Below are 6,499 nucleotides of genomic sequence, written 5' to 3' on the forward strand. Positions count from 1 at the left end.
TAAATAACATGCCTTCGTCCTTCAATTCTCACCCACATTAAACAAACTTTATTTTATTTCCCTTTTAATCAGTAAATTGACACATATGTTAATATTTTATTGTTCACTTTTAAGAATTCTTACCCTATCTTTTTTAATTTTCTTAAAATATCTTCTATTTCTTTATTGTCAAATTTAAATAAAATTACACATATTTTTTAATTATAAAAAAAATCATTTTTATTAAAACCTATATATCTAAATTTTTAAAATAATTAAGGGTATTATTTATATCAAAATGAGTTATTTTTCAAATAACAATATCAAAGAAATTAAATTCATACATATGAAAATTATTTTACCCCTTTAACCAATTAATTAATTCATGATTTTATAAAAAAATTTATTCCTATTAAAAAAGTATTTTTATTAGAAAATAAAATTTTCGGGTACTAGAATTTTTATTTTGCGTAGTTGTGATATGGTTAGACCGCACGTGTTGATTTAAGAAGACATTGCATGATTAGATAGATGCGTAAAATGTTCCAGGCACAAGACTCGAGCATAATTGAAGCTTTTAATTCACAGGGGGTCCCAACAACACTACAACTTTCTAGGTTATGACAATAGAGTTGCCAAAGCACGTGACCAACACTTAGGGCTCGTTTTCACATATTTACAAAACTTGTTTTTAGAAATCGTTTTTTTCATTCTTCAACTTAAAAACAATTTTTATAAATAAATTCTAAAAAATATAATTAAATAGCAACTCCTACTCATTCTCTAAAATTTATTTTCTATTTCATTTTATTTTTAAAAATTATTTTCAAACAATTATGATAAATAAATTTTTAAAAATAATTTTATATTTTTTAAAATAAAAAATTGTTTTTAAATCATAAAACCAAACAAACTCTTAGTTTCATTTTCTAAATTACTACCAATAATCGATTAGAGTGTGTTTGATAGTAATTATGAGAAGTGTTTCTAACATTTTTAATATTTAAAAAATTTTATCTTTTAAATATTAAAAATATTAAAAATATTTTTTTAAATCACTATCAAACATATTCTTAATTAATTAAGTTATGATTGGGATAAATTTACTCTTTTTGTATTTTTAAAAATAAAAAATAATAACAATTTCTTATATGCTATTAAAAAAAATATGAAATATCACACACATTTAATATTATTTATTTATATTAGTAAGCCATTTTTTATTTCTTTATTAATAATATTTATGATTAAAATTATTAAAATTTATAAATTAAAATATATTATATGATTAAATATAAAAATAATACATATATTAATATTATTTTAACATGCATTATTATTATTTTACTATATATTTTATTATTTTTTTATTTAGAAATTTAATTTTTTAAAAATTTTAAATATGAGTTAGTAAAAAAAAAATTAATATCTCAATTTTTTTAATAGTTTAAATTTTTTTTTATCTTTTTAATATTAGCCCTTAAAAGTTTTTATATTTATATAAAAATTATTATTATTTACTTTTTTTATTAAAAAATAAAAAAGAAATATATATAAACAAACATTAAAATTTTAAATAATACGAATATTTTAGTAATGTTTGGGAAGTTTTAATCATAATGTTTATGACTTTTAAAGTAGCTTACATAGAAAAAAAAAGAATAATATAGCTTTTTCGAAAAGACTTTTTTTTTTTACTTTTATGGGAAGTTCGATATACTTTAATATAACTTTTGTAATACCACATTTGCCCTTTTATTTATAAAAGAAAAAAATTTAAAATTTAAGATTTCAAAATACTAAACGTTTTATTAATAAAAAAAAAAAGATTTGGTTGGGAACCGAAAGAATTAAGGGCTTTTTTAGGGCCGTAGCATAGCATTGCGGTGCATGTGTACCATAAGAAAGAGAAGAAAAATGGTTTTGGATGGTGTATGGCTCACCTGCAGGCTGTATTGCTGCCGTGAAAAAACAAAATGTTGTTTCCCATGCCAGGTATGGGCAAGTCAATGCCACTAAGTCAAGGGTAGTGCAAGGTTTCATAAGTGGGCGCAGGCTAGTGGTTCCCACCCTACTGCACAACCAACTTTTGCTAGGGTATGAAATCTTCACTCCAAGGCCCTATGCCTGATAAATCTGGGTAGAAATAGTGGCAAAAATTAAGAAGGATAAAAATAAAATAATATAATAAAAGAAATTGAATATTAAGAGTTTTAGTTTAAATAAATAGAAGAAAATATATTCTTGGAAGAGAGTTGGAACCTATACAATTTTACAAAATTTAAGAACTTACTAATTTAGATAATTAATTATTAATAATTATATATATATATTTTATATTTATGTTAGGTGTGCATTAATTCTTTAACTTACTAATTTTAGATAATTAATTAATAATAATAATTTTTTTATTTATGTTTATGTTAGGTGTGATTTAATTCTTTCATAAATTTTAGTGATTTCTTTGAAATAAAGGGTTAATGGTGGAGTAAGTCATTTATAATTCCCTATCTATTTTTCATTTGTCTTTTAAAGTATCAAAATATTTGGATTCCCTAGAATGGATCAAGCTATACTTTTTTTAAATATATTTTCATTTGTTCTTGGTTTACAAAATAAATTGAGAATATCTTATGATTTGTTTATTATTTTACAAGGAAATTTTTATCATTTAATTTATTATAAAAATTTTAAAACTCTGGTTATTAATGGTCTTGGTCAACAAAGGATAAGTTGTTAACCTTCGGGAGTAGTAATGCAGTGCAACTCTAGCTAATAAGGGTGTTATTGGCATTTCGTAAATTATTGATTGGAAACCTTTCCATCCATCAGTAAAAGAAACAATTTGAGGTTAGTCACCTAGTGCAAGTTCAACTATTTGTGCATAGTGTTAATATGAGTAGACCAAAGTAAAATGTTTGTTTATGAAATATTTTTAAATATGAATTAATTATGCAAAGTATATTATTTGGTTCTATCTTTAAATTGAAAGTGTTGAATTTTTTTGAAAAAAGTGAATTAAATTATTGAATTCAATGAGCTTACTTGTTAGTTGATTTTTTTTTTTTTTTCATAAAGAAGAGTTATGTTCAAACAATTTTGAGTCTGAGTATAAAGACTCAATTTAGTGACTCATCAAATGAGACTAATGTTTACCCTTCTTATGTGACAAGTTATGGTCAACCTTCAAGTTCAACCAATGAAAAGTATGGCATGTCAAACTATTCTCCTTTTGTGTAAATGTCATACCAAGTTCCATATCAGATGCAATGAGGATTTGACACGAGCATATGAGTGAACCTCAAGTATCCCATCCATGTAGAGGTAGTGGGTCGGACTCAAGAGATCTATGAATGACATGTTCGAATTTTTAATCAATACTATCGAGGTTTAATGAGTTGATAGCAATATTATCTCTAACAAGAAGACAAAGATTCTTCATCTACCAATTCCATTGAACCACATCAGTCATCATTTTGGTACTAAAAGGTCATTGCAATGTAATATGTACAAATTCTATACTCCCTAAGTAAATAATTAAACCTACTAATCACACCATTACAAGTTGATCAAAGTATCTTGATATTTTTACTCCATAGGTTTTCTGATTCTACCTTAAATTCAATGAATTTATCCAAGGCATCATACTCCTATGCATATCCAAACTTAGAGTAATCATTAATAAAGGTGATGAATTTCTATATGCATGAACACTAAAAGTTCAACATACATCAGTATGCATTAACTCCAAATGTTCTTTGGTTCTATGTTCTTTAGTAATAAAAGGGCTTTTTGGTCATTTTATCATACGTACAAGATTTGTAGATTGAAAAACCCTTTGGAATCAAAGTATCTAAACTTAACCAATCTTTGGATCTTGTTTAAATTAATATGATATAGGTCTATATATCAAATGTTTGATCAATTCTAGATTTTTCCCTTTAGTAAGATTTAACTATTTTCATTAGTTGGCAAAACTAGTAATGAAAATATATGGAAGAAAGAGTATGTCCCACTAGCCTACATGGCTAACCTTGAAATTGAAGCTAAAGTAAGTACATTCTCATTATGTCATTCTCACTTGTTGAAAGAATTATAAAGAATAAAAAATGGTGGGTCGAGAATGTATCCACTACTATTTATTCAACAATATGATGTGTACTTTCCCTTGTAAAAAATCTTGAATCTCTTCATACTGTATCCCAGGCTCAAACTAGGTGCATAAAAATTCCCTAGGTTAACTAGATCCTAGCAATGGAAGCAAAAAAATTCAATTTTTAACATAAATAGGATCTAGAATAGTGCTTTAGAAAACACCACGTCTGATTTAGATGTTCCCAAATGAATTTTGTTTAAAGAAAACAAGATTTATAGTTATAAGAAGTCTTGTATACCCATGATATTTCGCCCGATGACTTTACCTTGATTTTTGGTACGCAAATGGTGGGGTGTTTGGAAGGGTGGAGGCTAAAGCTCTCTTCTTTCTCTTTGGATGATGGAATCTAAAAAGTCAAAAACTTTAACCCTTAATAAGGTATTTATAAGGTTCCCTATTAGGCTTAAGTGACTTGAGCCCATTAAGGGCTTGAGTTACTTAATCTAACCCAAAAAAGGTTTTAATTAATTGATTAATCTAACAAGGTTGTCCAATTAATTAATTAGCTTAAACCAAAGATGTTGTTCACTAACCCATATGCAACTTTATGAAATTATCAAAATGCCCTTATGCATATAAGTGAACCTAGAAGTTATTAACCCTTAAAAATCATGCCATTAAGGCATAAACATGTGTTGATGTTATAACATGTTATCCAAAGATTCAAGATTATCCAAAGATCCAAGCATGGTACACTTAGTCTTCTGATCCGCCTTATGTCAACTATGATAAGCATCCTTTTCCTCTTAAGTGAAATGTTCATTAGGGAAAGATCGAGTGATTTCCTAAGTTACCCACTTTTAACTCCTCTAAAGTGTATACTATGTCCAAATTCCTTTGCCAATCCAAAAAGTTTGGACTAGTCAATTTATTAGTAGTGAGAAACAAGTTAAGAGGATTGTACAACATGATATTTGTAACAAAAATAAGAAACATGTTAATTAACTAAGCATATAAAGCAAGATTAAATTTAGCAAAAATGTAGAGCTCTCAAGACTATATATCTATTCACTAGGTATCCTAGTATCATAAAAATCAAGCCTATGGTGGGTAAGTCATGACTTTATTACTATTTAGAGACCATCTCAGATTGATCTCCTTACCTTAACCATAATGGTGCCTAAGACAAGATCAACATACCCATGGACTATGCAAGTGAGACCATAGTGGGCCATTTGACCACTTTATATCTAAGTTGAGTGTACAACCATTGTCCTAGCCATCAATGTCACCAACTAAGGAACCCTACTAGTAGGGTGATTGCTCCTACTATAAACATATATAATCTCATCCTAAAGGAAAATCCATCTCCCTTGATTCCTAGAACCCAACCCACTGGTAGGGTGCTAATGAATCCAAATGAAGATAGGCTCAACAATAAAGACCATGGGCTTTGCTAAGGCTCTTTTCTACTTTTTTTTTTTTAAAAGAAAAACATTTAGAAATTTTTGTAACATTTCTCAAATAAATTCTCTATCATTAGACTTTCCAAATCCATTATTTATATCTTAAATTAAGACTCTTGTGCTAAAAGAATTGTTATCTTATTCGCTATCCTTGAATTATCCATATCCACAAAGGTCTTTTTTCTTGAAGGGAGAAAAGCCTAATAAACTAGGTGGTTTCCTTATTTTCTTACGGAGGAGGAGGAGAGCCTGGAGAACCACCTATTTAAAACCAAGTGGATAGTCAAAAGGAATAACAATAACCAATTCAAGAAAATAACATTCGAAAAACTTTTAATGAAAATTTATTTCTTAAGAAAAATCCAAAATCACTTTTCCAATATTTTATTAATCTTTAACACATGCTAAAAATAAATATGACATAAAAGAAATAATAGAATATAATGGTTCCCATGGCCTTTGGGACTCTATTTCATAAATTTGGTAATACCATTTGGATTCCATCCAAATTTACCAAAATAATACTTGCAACACAAAATAGGGTTAGTAAGCAATTTACAAGCAAACCTTGTACTATTACAATTATCCCAAAAAGCCTTATCTAACCAATACATCTTTCCTTACTATCGATCTGTCATGACCACTCGAGCATACAAATTTTCTAAAAAGGGTGTTGGAAATCACTTAGAACACTTGAAAGGCTTTGAGCATTTAATGTAGCTTTGAGCGCCTGAACATTGTGAATGCTTGAACACTAATCTAGCCACTTGAGCACTCTTGTAGAAACCCAGATTTCGATGACTAGTTTCTACATCTCCAATCGTTGTTTTCTCCATGGGAATTGTTCTTTCTAGTAAGGGAATGCACATAACTACCTCATGATTGTTCGGATCACTTCCAAACTTTCTAATAGTTACATAGAATGGTAAAAATAAGATTTTTACATTAAAATCCTATA

The sequence above is a fragment of the Vitis riparia genome, chromosome 10, assembly GCF_004353265.1.
Source record: "Vitis riparia cultivar Riparia Gloire de Montpellier isolate 1030 chromosome 10, EGFV_Vit.rip_1.0, whole genome shotgun sequence".
Lineage (NCBI taxonomy): Eukaryota > Viridiplantae > Streptophyta > Magnoliopsida > Vitales > Vitaceae > Vitis > Vitis riparia.